This window comes from Notolepis coatsorum (assembly GCF_963971535.1).
Source record: "Notolepis coatsorum genome assembly, chromosome: 19".
NCBI lineage: Eukaryota > Metazoa > Chordata > Actinopteri > Aulopiformes > Paralepididae > Notolepis > Notolepis coatsorum.
This window is the reverse complement of record NC_140183.1, coordinates 53,129,841-53,146,355: the sequence shown is the minus strand read 5'-3', so window position 1 is coordinate 53,146,355 and position 16,515 is coordinate 53,129,841.

The window sequence follows — 16,515 nt, the reverse complement described above, 5'->3', positions numbered from 1 at the left end:
TCATTCATTTGGAAGACAAAACACGACAAATTGTGGGAAAATGTGAATCTAAACAAAAAGTTTAGATGGCTCAAGTGTATTGTTAAAAACTGGTATTTGAACAAGGACACAGAGGGTCATAAATACAGAGCAAATCACCACTAGAGGTCTAGTAACTGCATGTGTGAGTGACTGTGTGAGTGAGGTAGTGACATGGCTGTCTATGATGTGCTTTGCATCTAAACATGAAAACACCAAGCTAAAGTAAACAATGGCCTCCAGACCAAATGCAACCGAAGTGGCCAAATCTTTTAGAGTTAAAGTTTCACATGGTCGCATTCATGCGAGTGCACAGGATTCACGTTCTCGAAAGTCGACTTAGTCGAGGACACAGAACTCAGTCTCATCTCACTTACTGCCCAGTCAGCAGTCTCACATGCACTTCAAAAGTGACAAGACAATAAGCAGAACAGCATCATGTCAAAAGCAAAATGGTCATGTCAAAATTGCTTCACAGAAACAGACAATGACAGCAGCAGATGATTGAATGTATTTGGCACCTTTTTACTGAGCTGAGACAATTAATTTCCTTTTGGTCACACTGGTGTGATGTTCAAACAAAATAAATTACTTCCAAAATGTATTGGAATGAGGGTAACTCCGGTTATATGATACAAGAGATACAATTTCTATGAGTCAACATGAAATTGTACGACCAAATCATATGCTTGTGCGACCAACTGAACAAGTTGGTTGGTTGGTTGTGAAGAGTATCAAAAACGGAGTCCTTTGGATTGATATGTTATGAGCCATGCAGCTGGACAGAGATTCAGGAGACAATGGTGGATTCAATCGATGGTATTTATTGACAGGAACACACAGAGAACGAGGAACAGTCCTGGAGACGACCAGCCCTCCACAGGGCTGAGAGGCTCCAGAATGAAAAACAACCATGGCATTTATACTATGTGGGAGTTCCAAATTTAGCGAGCCACTGGTTAATAATGGATGATCCGACAGGCTTGGCATATAAGGTAGTCTAAGGATGAATCTGGTTTGCTCCTCTCACTGGCCTGTGGTCGGAGGCCCGATGCAGCCATGCATGCACTGGTCATTAGGTCACACAGGTCATCAGGTCAAAGTATTTCTGGGTGCATGGCCTGGGTGCCTGGCTTGGCTTCGTCACCGGACCCCACAGCCACATACAGCCACATTCCAAAGTGGGGGAGACGAAGGATCTAATCCTTCAGTGGAATATTAATGAATCTCCTTGTGTAAGAACTTCTACTCATGTACAATAGAGAGCATCCTGACTGGCAACATCACCTCCTGGTTTGGGAATAGCACTGCACAAGACCGAAGCAGACTACAAAGAGTGACACGTTCAGCCGAACGCACAATTGGAGGGGGGCTCCCCACCCTCGAGAACATTTACAACAAGCGGTGCAGGGGCAAGGCTAAGAGAATCATTAAAGACTCCAGTCACCCGAACAACTGCCTCTTTGAACTGCTGCGGTCAGGCAAGCGATACCGGAGTCTCAAGGCGAGCACAGAAAGACTCAGAAGAAGCTTCTATCCCCAGGCCATCAGGCTGCTCAACGAACAATGAACACTACACAACAACAACCATCAAACGCACATAGCACACACATCCACACGCACACACTCACTTTAAACAAACACACTGTAGCACCCACTCCCCACACTTTATAGCACACACTCACTTTAAACAAACACACTGTAGCACCCACTCCCCACACTTTATATTTATTGATGAAGGATTGCACTACAACTCGTACACCTTACTGTAAATTGTACCTAAATTGTACCTCATCCCATTTCTGCTTTGCACTATATAGTATTGTACATTAGTACACTGCATAGTATTGTATATTATATGGTAACTCAGTTACGTCTATTCTGCATCGAACATTGTACATATGTCTATACTGAACACTGTGACCTCATTTTCTACTTCTAATTTACATGCTATACTATGTTATTTGATACTATCTTGTCTAGCACAGTCTCTGGAGCTTAACAGTAAGAAGCATTTTGTATGAAAGTATTCTGTACTTCTGTATGACAACTATTAAAGAAACTTGAAACTTGAAACTTGGGCTATTAATGAATCCCCATACAGTTGGTGTCCTCTGAACAAACAATATGAAACCTCTTGTTCAAAATCCACTCAAAGATTATAGGCCTGTGACACTTGTTTACATTACAAAGATGTAAAGATGTACAAATGTGTTGTTGTGTACATTTCTACATTTTATTTCACACATTATTTTCAATGAAACCACTGACCTATGAATGAAACACAGTTTTGACCAAATATTAGTGAAGGCCCGGATTCAATATCATGACATGTCACTTACTAGATCAGCATCTTACCACTTGAGTAGGGTATATCTACAGAACCGCAGACCCCAATGACGGGGCGGGGCTTCAGGGCCTGTACTTGGAGTGGGAGGGGCTTCGGGCCTGTACTTGGAGTGGGCGGGGCTTCGGGGCCTGTACACTGAGGTGCACTACTGCGCATGCGATGTTGGGCGGGGCTTCATAGTGCGCATGCGTGTGGAGCAAATATGTTTGTATGAGTTTCTAGCTCTGGTTTAACATTCATTCTTCTTTGTTGAAAAATAACCAAATATGTCTTTCAGTGAAAATGTGAGTACCTTAGGCCGGGGCAACTTCGCTATTTTGGACATTAGGGCCTATTTTCCGTCTGTCATTTGCTTGAGTGGTGAGCTAATGTTAGCTAACGCACGCTCCATGATTGCAGCTGGGGGCTAGCTCTGCACTAACCTAACGTTAGCTAGCTAACGCACGTTAGCTAATATTCTCTGTAAACACCCAACTAACGCTATGTGAATGTGAAGTTGCTATTATTTTGGCCCACGTTTTGACTACTTTATTAATGTTGAACTAGTGTTAAAGCTACGTTAAACATGAACCATTCTCACAAGGTGTTTGTTACAATCAAGCATAACTGACTGCCTAAGCAGTCACAGGAAAATATGGCTTGTTTTCCCGGTAGGCCTTGATTGCAACATGGTGGACAACCGGAAGGCGGACACGTTTTTACCAAAAATAACAATATCTATTTAATAACTATCTAAAGGACAAAAAGAGAATGGAGAGCTGGGTGCTCCAGCCTCCATGGTTCAGGATATAACAAAGTACATGGACAAAATGTAAATGTCTCTAAATGTCTTGATTAATTGAACAATCATTTAAGTACCTGCATTATTAGGTTAGGGTTTGTAACCGACCTCAAACGCGACGGCACAGAGAGGAAGTTCAGAGTTAGCCAAAGCAAGGGCGTATTTATTTACAGAGTCACAAGATGGAATGAAGTAGAGCAATTGAACAAATGGGGAATCTGGCATGTGAAGATTGTTGCGGCTCTGCAGATACTCCCAGTAGGTAGTGGTGAGGAATTGGCTAGTGACGTTGAAGCGGCTCTGCAGATCCTCCCAGCTTTGGAAACGGAGAGAGAGAGAAATCAGAGTTAGCCCAGCGCACACACAGAGGCAGAGAGGTGACTGATCCAGTATAAATCGATCCAGTATAAATCCAAGTGACTTGATCTTCGGTGTACCACACACAAGTTAGCAGAGTCCAGAGAAAAAACAATACGGTATCTTCAGTGTTAAATCTAACACAAAAATTAGGTGAGTCCAGTACAAACAAAAACGGGATCTCTTCGGTGTTCACCAAACACACAAAAAACTGATAATCCAAAAGATAGTTTCCAAAAACTCACCAGAGCGCAACGCGAGAAGCGGGCAGATTACGAGGCGTAGCTCCGAACGGGGAACCAGGTTCTCCACAGCAGTTCTTCACAAAAGATCCTGGAGAGCAAAAAGACAGCAACAGCGACGGGAAAGGCAGGTGTAATTCAAAACGACCCAACACCGATAGTAAGGGGTTCTGAGCATATAAAGCCTTCAGGGGCGCTAATCACAAGCTGTGACAGCTGCGGGATGAGATTGATACTTGCTCCAAAAGCGTGTGGCGGGGAAAGCACCAATCAAACACGGCAGGTTAAAGGAACGGAGCGCGTGGCTGGGAATGCATTAATCACATAGTACCTTAAAGGAACGGAGCGTGTGGCAGGGAGCGGACCAAAACCTCACAGTACCCCCCCCCTCCACGGGAGCCACCCGGCGACCAGCCCGACCCGGCTCGCCCGGATGGGCACGATGGAAGTCGGTGATCAGGCCGGGATCCACGATGAGCTGGCGGGAGACCCAGCTCCGTTCTTCTGGACCGTACCCCTCCCAGTCCACCAGGTACTGGAACCCCCAACCCCGCCGTCGAACGCCCATCAACCGGCGGACCTGCCACTGGGGGTGACCGTCCACCATCTCGGGAGGAGGTGGTTCCGGAGCAGGAGGCATCAGGGGACTGAGAGAGACAGGCTTAACCCGGGACACATGGAAAACGGGGTGAATGTGCATGGACGCAGGAAGCTTAAGACTCACCGCCGCCGGACTGAGTACCTTCAGAACCTCAAAAGGACCGACGAAACGGGGGTTAAGCTTCTTGGCCGAGGACCGAAGTGGAAGGTCCCTTGCGGAAAGCCACACCCTCTACCCAGGGTGGTAAGTCGGCGCAGGAACCCGGCGTCGGTCAGCCCCACGACTGGCGCGCTCCGATGACCGGAGTAGCGCGGTTCTGGTGATCTCCCAGACCCGACGGCACCGGTCGAGGTGGTCCTGTACGGAGGGAACTGCCACCTCCGACTCCTGTGCAGGGAAAAGAGGGGGTTGGTAGCCCAGGGATACCTCAAAGGGCGAGAGGCCGGTGGCGGAACTGACCATGGAGTTGATGGAGTACTCGACCCAGGGAAGGAAACGGCTCCAAGAAGCTGGTCTCTCGGCAGCCACACACCGAAGAGCAGACTCCACACTCTGGTTCATCCTCTCCGTTTGTCCGTTAGTCTGGGGATGATAACCAGAGGAAAGACTGACCGTTGCCCCCAATCCCTTGCAAAAAGCCCGCCATACCTTCGAAGTGAACTGGGGCCCCCGGTCCGAGACGACGTCCTGGGGAAATCCATGGAGGCGAAACACGTGGCGTGTCAGGAGGTCCGCCGTCTCGGCCGCCGAGGGAAGATTGGGAAGGGCCACGAGGTGAACCCCCTTGCTGAACCGATCCACCACGGTCAGTAGGCACGTGTTCCCCTGGGAAGAAGGAAGACCCGTGACGAAGTCCAGCGCCACATGTGACCAAGGACGGCTCGGAATGGGAAGCGGCTGCAATAGCCCGGAGGGTGCCTGGTGGGAGGCCTTGCTGCGGGCGCAGACTGCGCAGGCCAGTACGAACTCCTTGACGTCGCTCCTCATGGTGGGCCACCAGAACCGACGAGCCAGGAAGGAGAAAGTGCGATGAACGCCCGGGTGGCAGGCGAACCAGCTGGTATGGCCCCACTGGAGGACCCGGGACCGGACCGAGTCGGGGACGAAGAGACGATGAACCGGTACATTGCCTGGAGCGCGATGGAAGCGTACGGCACGCCTTACCACCCCCTCGATGCCCAAGGTGACTACTCCTACCACCCTGGCCTCAGGGAGGATGGGAGTCGGGTCCTCAGTGGTTGGAGCCCCCTTGGAGTGTAACCGGGACAGGGAGTCGGCCTTCGTGTTGCGGGAACCAGGGCGAAACGTCAGCGAGAAGTCGAACCGACTGAGGAAGCTGGCCCATCTTGCCTGCCGGCCATTGAGGAGCTTGGAAGCACGGATGTACGTCAGGTTCTTGTGGTCCGTCCAAATGGTAAATGGCTCCTCGGCCCCCTCTAGCCAATGACGCCACTCCTCCAAGGCAGCCACAACCGCCAGCAGCTCCCGATTGCCGATGTCATAGTTCCTCTCGGCAGGGAGGAAACGACGCGAGTAGAAGGCGCACGGATGTACCTTCTGGTCTGTTGCCGACCGCTGGGATAAGATAGCTCCCAGTCCAGTATCTGAGGCGTTCACCTCTACGATGAACTGTCTCTTGGGGTCTGGATGGAGCAAGATCGGGGCGGAAGTGAACCTCTTCTTGAGGGAGCGGAACGCAGCACACGCCGCTGGGGACCAGTCGAACGGCAGGGCGGGAGAGGTCAGCCTGGTAAGCGGTTCCGCCACTTGACTGTAGTTCCGGATGAACCTTCGGTAGAAGTTGGCGAACCCGAGGAAGCTCTGTAACTCCTTCCGAGAGGTGGGTTCCGGCCACTCCTCCACGGCCCGGATCTTGCGAGGATCAGCTCGGGTCAAGCCTCTCTCCACGATGAAGCCCAGGTAATCGACGGAGTCGGAGTGGAATCGGCACTTCTCCGCCTTGACGAAGAGCCGATTGTGGAGGAGGCGCTCCAGCACACGGCGGACATGCTGGATGTGTTCCTCGAGGGTCTTGGAGAAGATGAGGATGTCGTCTAGGTATACTACCACAAACACCTCCAGCATGTCACGAAGGACGTCATTCATGAGCGCCTGGAATACCGCCGGAGCGTTGGTGAGGCCGAACGGCATAACCAGGTACTCGTAGTGGCCCCTGGGAGTCTTGAAGGCGGTCTTCCACTCATCGCCCTCTCGGATACGGACTAGATGGTAGGCACTCCGGAGGTCCAGCTTGGTAAAGACGGTAGCCTGGGTGAGAGGCTCGAAGGTGGAGTTCATGAGAGGAAGAGGGTACTTGTTCAGACTGTAGAGGCGGCTGCCGGGAAGGGGAGCCCCTGAGCGGAGGTCGATGGCACAGTCGTAAGGCCGGTGAGGCGGAAGGGCCTGAGCCCTGGACTTACTGAAAACCTCCATGAGGTCGTGGTACTCGGGGTGTATGGTCGAGAGGTCCGGAGGCGGCTCACAAACGGATCTCCGGGGCGAGGGACAGGACGCCGCCTGAAGACACTGGGCATGACAGGAGGAGCTCCACCCCCTGATGGTACCGGAGGACCAGGCGATGTGGGGCTCGTGCAGCCGGTGAGGCGGAAGGGCCTGAGCCCTGGACTTACTGAAAACCTCCATGAGGTCGTGGTACTCGGGGGGTATGGTCGAGAGGTCCGGAGGCGGCTCACAAACGGATCTCCGGGGCGAGGGACAGGACGCCGCCTGAAGACACTGGGCATGACAGGAGGAGCTCCACCCCCTGATGGTACCGGAGGACCAGGCGATGTGGGGCTCGTGCAGCGCGAGCCAGGGCCGGCCCAGGACTACTGGGACAAGAGGGGATCTGGTGATAAAAAACTGGAGTCTCTCAACGTGGTTACCAGCAATGGTGAGCAGGACAGGGCAGGTGCGTTGAGTGATGTCAGCCAGGCGGTGTTGGTCCAATGCGAATACCTCCAATGGCCTCACTAGGTCCTCAAGTGGAATGTTGGCCCGGGTAGCAAACTCGAAGTCTAGGAAACTCTCGTCAGCCCCCGAGTCAATGAGTGCCTCCACCGTGGCCCGTTGGTCCGCCCAGGCCAGGGTGACGCTCATCAGACGGCTAGGTGGTGCACGGCTCTGGGAACGAGAAAAACGGCTCACCAAGATCTCCCGGGGTCCCGGCGAGCCTGGTCTTTTGGCCGGGTGGGGCAGTTGGCGATACGGTGTCCATCCCGACCGCAGTAGAGGCAAAGGCCGGACCTGAACCTCGCCTCCCGTTCAGCTTGGCTAAGATGAGAACGTCCCAGCTGCATGGGTTCCTCCCCGGGCACCGAATGGGAGGGAAAAGAGCCACCAGTCGTGTTGGGAGCAGGGCGACCCGCAGTACAGTCACGAGTACGGGGGGTCTGGAGTACCTCTGGAGGTCCCTGTCGGGTTCTCTCACGTCTTCTCTCCTGGAGGCGTCCGTCGATGCGAATGGCGAGGCTGAACAGGTCCTCGAGGGACTCAGGTTCCTCACGGGTCGTGAGCTGGTCCCTGACAGCGTCGTTGAGCCCCCTCATGAAGGTGAGATGAAGTGCTTGATCGTTCCAACCGCTCTCCGTTGCCGCCAGTCTGAACTCCAGCACGTAGTCGGTGACCACGCCACTGCCCTGCCGGAAGGTACCCAACCGGGCTCCAGGGTCCTGGCCACGGGCTGGGTGGTGGAAAACCCTGCGGAGCTCAGCCACGAAGTCTGGGTAGGAAAAACAGAAATCTGCCCCCATTGCCCAGGAGGCAGTGACCCACTGGGCTGCCCGGCCTGAGAGCAAGTTAGTCATGTAAGCCACTTGGGCTCCCCTTGAAGTGAATCGACTGGGTTGATGACGAAAAACCAACTCACATTGCATGATGAATGTGGCACAATCCTCGAAGTTACCATCGAACAACCGTGGTTCGGAGAGACGGGGCTCCCGAGGTGCGGGATCGGGAGGCGCAGGGCCTGCCAGGGCTGCGGGTGATGCTCCGGCCGAGGCTCCTGAAGTAAGTGGGGTTACAAGCAAGGTGTTAACGGTTTCACTCAGCGCTTGTAAGTGGAGGAGAATATTAGACTGCTGGCTAGCCAGAGAGCCAAGGGACCCCTGAATAGGCAGGACCTGCTCTCGGAGCTCCTGTACAGCAGCCGCAGCCGCATCTAGCTGTAGGCTGTGGTCGTTGGTTAACTCTATCTGGACTGCCAACGCTGTTCTGACCCTCTCTGTGTCGGTTGGGTCGTAATGTTAGGGTTTGTAACCGACCTCAAACGCGACGGCACAGAGAGGAAGTTCAGAGTTAGCCAAAGCAAGGGCGTATTTATTTACAGAGTCACAAGATGGAATGAAGTAGAGCAATCGAACAAACGGGGAATCTGGCATGTGAAGATTGTTGCGGCTCTGCAGATACTCCCAGTAGGTAGTGGTGAGGAATTGGCTAGTGACGTTGAAGCGGCTCTGCAGATCCTCCCAGCTTTCACTCCCGGTGGAAACGGAGAGAGAGAGAAATCAGAGTTAGCCCAGCGCACACACAGAGGCAGAGAGGTGACTGATCCAGTATAAATCGATCCAGTATAAATCCAAGTGACTTGATCTTCGGTGTACCACACACAAGTTAGCAGAGTCCAGAGAAAAAACAATACGGTATCTTCAGTGTTAAATCTAACACAAAAATTAGGTGAGTCCAGTACAAACAAAAACGGGATCTCTTCGGTGTTCACCAAACACACAAAAGACTGATAATCCAAAAGATAGTTTCCAAAAACTCACCAGAGCGCAACGCGAGAAGCGGGCAGATTACGAGGCGTAGCTCCGAACGGGGAACCAGGTTCTCCACAGCAGTTCTCCACAAAAGATCCTGGAGAGCAAAAAGACAGCAACAGCGACGGGAAAGGCAGGTGTATGCAGGTGTAATTCAAAACGACCCAACACCGATAGTAAGGGGTTCTGAGAATATAAAGCCTTCAGGGGCGCTAATCACAAGCTGTGACAGCTGCGGGATGAGATTGATACTTGCTCCAAAAGCGTGTGGCGGGGAAAGCACCAATCAAACACGGCAGGTTAAAAGAACGGAGCGCGTGGCGGGGAATGCATTAATCACATAGTACCTTAAAGGAACGGAGCGTGTGGCAGGGAGCGGACCAAAACCTCACAATTATTCAGTACATTAAAATTAAACTTCTTCAACTTGAACCTGTGTGGAATGTGTATCTGGTCATCTGTGTGTGATGGAGGAGATAGGGTCAGCTGCCCGACAGAGCCTTTATCCGCTCCTCTGACGGAGGCTGTGTATGTTTGAACTGTAAAACACCACAGTCAGAGCTACTGTACCAGATCTATCTGAACTGTAAAACACCACAGTCAGTTGCGGGGAGGAAACCCACAAAGACACAGGGAGAACATGCCAACTCCATACAGAAAGTACCTGGATTCGAATAGAATATTTGCATCTCTGTGCAATCAAACCCATTGTGTTTACTGATATAAACCATTAAGAGTGGGTGTCAGACAAGAGGGAATACTGTCAGGTTTTAAACTGTGGATACCACACAGAAGGTAAAGATGACTTTGAACTGTACAGTAATCCAGAACTATCTCATTGCACTGTAAATAAACATATTTTATAGTATGTCACATCATTATCATGTATTTCACATTCTACTAAAACTGAATCAAACCATAAACAAGGTGGCCTGTTGGGATGTTAGATCCTAATGTGAAAAACTGATTTTATATGTCTGAGGAGAAGACTGGTACTCATCATCAGGTCCACAGACGGGCCTCCCATTTTCGTCTCTACGAAGTACTGGGGGCCTACTGTATGTGAGACATATTTCCTTTAGAGTGAAAGAAAAATGATATATGTGAACAAGTATGTTGTGTGCCAGGTTTATGTGCAGTCATGGTAAAGTGAGAGGTGACGGGTGGACCACCACTGATGTCATGTGTCCAGGCAGGCCTCAGGTACAAGTCATTTTAACTCCAGCAGCCCATTACGTACCAACCCGTTTCCTTTCCCATGAATCCCTGCACAGCCACAGACACTAAACCGAAAGAAGCCTTAGCTGTCATGACATAAAGATACCAGACATCCATACACCTGCTTATAGATCTGTTTGATAATGTCTAGCTCAGGAAAGGCTAAAGTAATCTTGTGTGCATTTAACGTCATGCTATCCTCAAATTTACAATTTTCATTACATTTGGTTTCCTTGAGGTACATTTCACCCCAGCAATTTAAACCTCTAGAAAATTATTTAAAAAAAACAAAGTTTGGTTTGTCTGGGGTGCACGGGGTAAAACAATTAGATTTTAGAATATTTCAGATAATGAAATTAAATGTTTATCATCAACTATCTAGTTAGTATTTATAGATACATTGAGTCCATCCTCACCTCCATCAACCTCCATCACCTCCACAACAAAGGCAGGCTGCAGTGTGTCATCCACTCTGCTGAGAAGGTGATCGGCTGCAATCTGCCATCTCTCCAGGACCTGTACGCCTCTCCAGAACTCGGAAGCGTGCAGGTAAGATTGTGGCCGACCCCTACCACCCCGGTCACAACCTGTTTGAGTCACTCCCCTGTGGAAGGAGGCTGTGGTCCATCAGGGCCAAAACCTCATGCCACAAGAACAGTTTCTTCCTCTCTGCAGTGAGCCTCATCAACAAGGCTCGGGACCCTCACTGACCCCCCCCCCACTGTGTTACATTAACACACTGGACTATATACTTGCCCACCGCATTGTTACTCATTCTAATTAGTGTATTATAATTGACCACATCTGCCCAGTTGTACAGCCCTGGCCTATTCCTATTTTATTTTTCTATATGTGCTATATTTAATTTAGTTTATATCCCATATAATTTTATTCAACCTCTTATTTACTGATTCTGATGTAACTCTAACCAGTTAATTAATTAGTCTCTCCATCTATGTAACTCTAACCATATTTGCATATCTTGTATGTCACAAACTTAGATGTCCAAACCCAACCCCCTCCAATGTACAGTCCCCCCCACCTACCCAACCTCCTCCAAGGTACAGTTTATTCCCCCTCAAATGTATATACTCTCTTTTTACACAATTTTTGTACTTTAAACAGTACTGTATATTTGTAGATCTGGTATGTCATAAATGTCTAGATGTAACAGTACTGTCTATCTGTATGTCATGTTATGATGAGTTGAAAATGGGGGACCCTGATGTAAACAAGACGAAAGTCTTTCTCTGGTCTGCATTCCCTTAACAATTGTGTGTATTGAGCTGTACTGTATTGTACCCATTCTGCAATCAATCAATCAATCAATCAATCAATCAATCACAAATGTAACAGTACTGTACTGTCATTATGAATTGAAAATGGAGGACCCTGATGTAAACAAGATGAAAGTAGTGCTTTATTTTACTCCATCGGCTAATGGCCAGTAACATGTGTCTGTCCGCTAATGTCGCACCAGTAACACGTAGCGAGAGAGAGAGAACGAGAGAGCCCCCCCCCCCCCTCATCCGCATGCGCAGTAGTGCACCTCAGTGTACAGGCCCAGAAGCCCCGCCCACTCCAAGTACAGGCACTGAAGCCCCACCCACTCCAAGTACAGGCCTCGAAGCCCCGCCCAGACATTGGGGTCTGCGGTTCTGCAGATTTACCCTGTTGTACCACTTGGTCACAGAAGCTTTGTATAGACAGTGGACTTTACAAGACCCCCAGATGCTATGACTGTGACTGCTAGCAAATTGTTTCAGAAAGCTAAAGTAGGGGGCTATTGTTCAAACAAGTGACAAGTGACTGGAGTCAACATACCACAGCTAGTGGGAAACGAGGATGGCACTGTTATCGTGCAGTCCTACAATTGGCAGGAACATCTGGGCCTTACTTCAAACCACTGCCACAGGTCAATATCAGCACTTTAGGTGGGTGTGGTCACTGTGTGTTGTGTATTTACTGTAATTAATTATGCACACTTTAGTGCAAAGAATGTCATTGGCAAATTATACAAATGCATTGATATTGTTATGTGCCCTGTACTAACTATTCACTTTATTACTACTACTATACCACTCATTCCATTTTATAGCATTTCATGGGGACTTAATTAACTGGCTACTTCACAGTTGAGAATGTGAAATTAAATTATACTATATACCTGTACTAACTATTCACTTTAATATTGCAGCTTTGATTCCAAGGAACCTGGTGTGGTTGTGGCAAAGATGTCTATTGATGGCGAGGGAACCAGATTCCAGCTGCTCCTGACGTCCATGTCCTGCCGCCCATAGATGGACTTCCTATTCTGCCACCACCTAGACTAGACTCTGCCAGACAAAACTACCTCTTCCACAAGATCAGAGAGTTCTGTGATGATAAAGCCCAAGACATCACATGCCCAGCATCAGCCAACCAATCCAAGCTCCGGGAGGGTCATCAAAGAGAAGTCGCTTATTCTCAGTCCTTGCCCCACAATGGTGGAATGAACTACCCACCCCAGTTAGGACAGCCGAAACCCGTCCAATCTATAAAATATATAAAAATATATAAAAAATATATAAAATATATATATATTATATATATATCTAACCCTAACTAACCTTACTGTCATGCACTTGTCCTAATAAACGAACCTACAGTAGCACTCAACACTTTGATGAACATTGTTACTCAGCTGATAGAGTTGTGCCCTTCCTGATGACTTGTCATACAGAACTTGTAAGTTGCTTTGGATAAAAGCGTCAGCTAAATGACTAAATGTAAATGTGAATGTAAATGAGACGATGCTAAACAGAGAGTATAACTCTGTTTATTATGACATGCCTGTGAACTCTGTAGCACACCGTTACAGCACCAAAATGCCCAGCACCAACCAACCAACCAACAAACCAACCAACCAAGAGACAAAGCTAAACAGAGAGTATAACTATGTTTATTATGACAGGCCTGTGAACTCTTTGGCACACCGTTACAGCACCCACATTTTAGTTGTGGATATTGTGTATTTTTTATAGTGTTTGGCCTTTTACTTTTTTACTCTTATAGTATGATTTATCTGAGCTATTGTTAATATAGGTCAGATTGGTTTTACATTAAAGCATGAATCTATTTACATTAAGCACAAGTCACCAGTGTTTAATGCACTTTAAACATTCACTTTACACTCACTTTAAACACTTAAACATTACACCATTTGCACTACATATTTAACTCATTTTTGCATTTTGGACATTTTAGTTGTGTATACCTTTTTACACGATAATAAAATCTTGAATCTTGATTACTATCTTTTTTTTTAATTATCTTTTTCCTCCTTTTCCGATTTTCTCCCATCCCAATGTTAGTCGTTATGCCAATTCCCAATCCCCTTCCTGGTCGTTGCGCACTCTACCCCCTACCGTCGGTCCGGGAGGGCGGAGACTATCACATGCTTCCTCCGACACATGTGTAGCCAGCCCATTGTTCCTTTCACCTGACATGCCTGTGAACTCTGTAGCACACCGTTACAGCACCAAAATGCCCAGCACCAACCAACCAACCAACAAACCAACCAACCAAGAGACAAAGCTAAACAGAGAGTATAACTATGTTTATTATGACAGGCCTGTGAACTCTTTGGCACACCGTTACAGCACCCACATTTTAGTTGTGGATATTGTGTATTTTTTATAGTGTTTGGCCTTTTACTTTTTTACTCTTATAGTATGATTTATCTGAGCTATTGTTAATATAGGTCAGATTGGTTTTACATTAAAGCATGAATCTATTTACATTAAGCACAAGTCACCAGTGTTTAATGCACTTTAAACATTCACTTTACACTCACTTTAAACACTTAAACATTACACCATTTGCACTACATATTTAACTCATTTTTGCATTTTGGACATTTTAGTTGTGTATACCTTTTTACACGATAATAAAATCTTGAATCTTGATTACTATCTTTTTTTTTAATTATCTTTTTCCTCCTTTTCCGATTTTCTCCCATCCCAATGTTAGTCGTTATGCCAATTCCCAATCCCCTTCCTGGTCGTTGCGCACTCTACCCCCTACCGTCGGTCCGGGAGGGCGGAGACTATCACATGCTTCCTCCGACACATGTGTAGCCAGCCCATTGTTCTTTTCACCTGGCAGCGCGGACTCTCACTGGGAGAGTGTAACGTGTGGAAGGTCACACTACCTCTCCTAGATCCTTTCCTTGCTGTGCAGGCGCCCCGACCGAACTGTAGGAGTCGCTGTTTACAACGACCAGGACCCACCCTCGCCGGGTTTCCCAAATGCTAACACTGCCAATTGTGTTAGTATGGACGGTCGGTCAACCCGGAAGCACCACAGCTGGATTCGATCCCACTGTTTCTGTGGTGGTAGACAGACGCTTAGTCGGCTGCACTACCCGGCTGCACCTTGATTACTATCTTGACTATTTTCCTTTATCCTCTAGTCTAGTTGGTTATAAGATCTCACAAGTTTCAAGTTTGCTTTTATTTGTCATGTATAACATACATGTACATTACAGTGAAATGCTTTGTTCTGTATGAGAATGGGGGTTGTGTTAGTGTTGCCATTGTGTTGTCATTGAGGTCCTGATGGCCTACCTCTCAGACTGGAGGTGTAAAGGGGGGGGGGGAGGTACATTGCTTTCTGGGTAAAGTAGTCATTAAGGAATGGCTGAGAAATGGCTTTGGTTTTTTGGAAACCCTGTTGCTCAGGAAGGAATAGTGTGGTATCACCATGATTCATAAGACATAGATTGAAAAGTATCTGCCCAATTTGTACAAGTGATGGCTTATTTTGAAGGTAAGAACCTGTACTTTCATATAATGTAATGTAAAACAAATTACATTTGAAGCTTGCTCCATATGACCCTATTATCTGCGCCTGGTCACATTTTGTAGCTGATATGCAAACCTGGCGTCATTGTGATTGACAAACATTACTGAACAACTTCCATATTGGAAACAAAGTTGTGTGAGCAACTTTTGATGTCCATGTGGTCATGCACATTTCACATCTCTACTGTATGGTATTCATGGGATACCGCTGTTTGAATTTGCAATTTTCAACACTATAGGGCCCCCATGAGGATTGTTTGTGCCAATGTTTTTTGTGGCATTATGCCTTGGCATTGTCTTCTATCATGCCTATCAACCACAACAAAAATCCATTAAGTTATGCAAACAATATTTGATGTTCATGTGGTCATGCATGTATTTTGCGCTTGCCCCTAAATGTGTTTGTTCACAGCACCCATGTTTTTCAACTGATTCAGTTGGCTTGGACATAAAATGGATGACTATGTCCCCTAAACATATTCTGCAAGTCTGGTTCAAATTGGTACACGTGGCAGAAGCTGGAAAACAATAAAACCACAATATTACAATAGGGTTTAGCCCCTTCAGGGCTTGCATCCTAATACTGCTTTTAAGTGCCTGCTTTTAGCATGTTCCAGTCTTTCGTATATCCATGGAAGACGCCATCATGTTGTTATCGGTTTTGGACCAGCTGCTTTGCGCCACAAGAGGGGGGGCCTCTGTGGGATGAGTGATGCAAGGTAAAAGACAGCGGACATCATGAGTCTGTGGGGCTACCTCCACAGATGCATAGACGGCATTTGCTATGTTTCACCAGTTTCAATTGAAAGGGCCCCACTCACTCACAGGGCCCTGGATTGACAAATCAAATAGGCGATGTGGCAACGTGGGTGTGTAATGAGGTTGAAACCTTGCAATAGTCACCCCTAGGTGTAATGAATCCCCTGAAGTGATCTCCTATTGATGAACACGCACCTCCCCGGTGAGAAGCTCATTATGCAAATCATCTCTGCAGGAATGTTTAGATGCTGATGCAAGATGGCAGTTGTAAATAGATGTGAAATCTGCAATGAGTGAATCCCCCGAAGTGGTCAAAAGGCTGTAACATGTAGTCGGTCTCTGAACAGCTGTGACATTTTAACAAGAGAAAATCATGTCACGTGCATGAATTCAGGTGTGCATGAATTCACACACACACACACCTTCACGCACGCACGCACACACACACACACACACACACACACACACACACACACACACACACACACACACACACACACACACACACACACACACACTCACACTTTTGTATACACATTTGACCTCCACACCATATTTCAGCCTCCCAGGGCAAAAACTGTTGGTGGG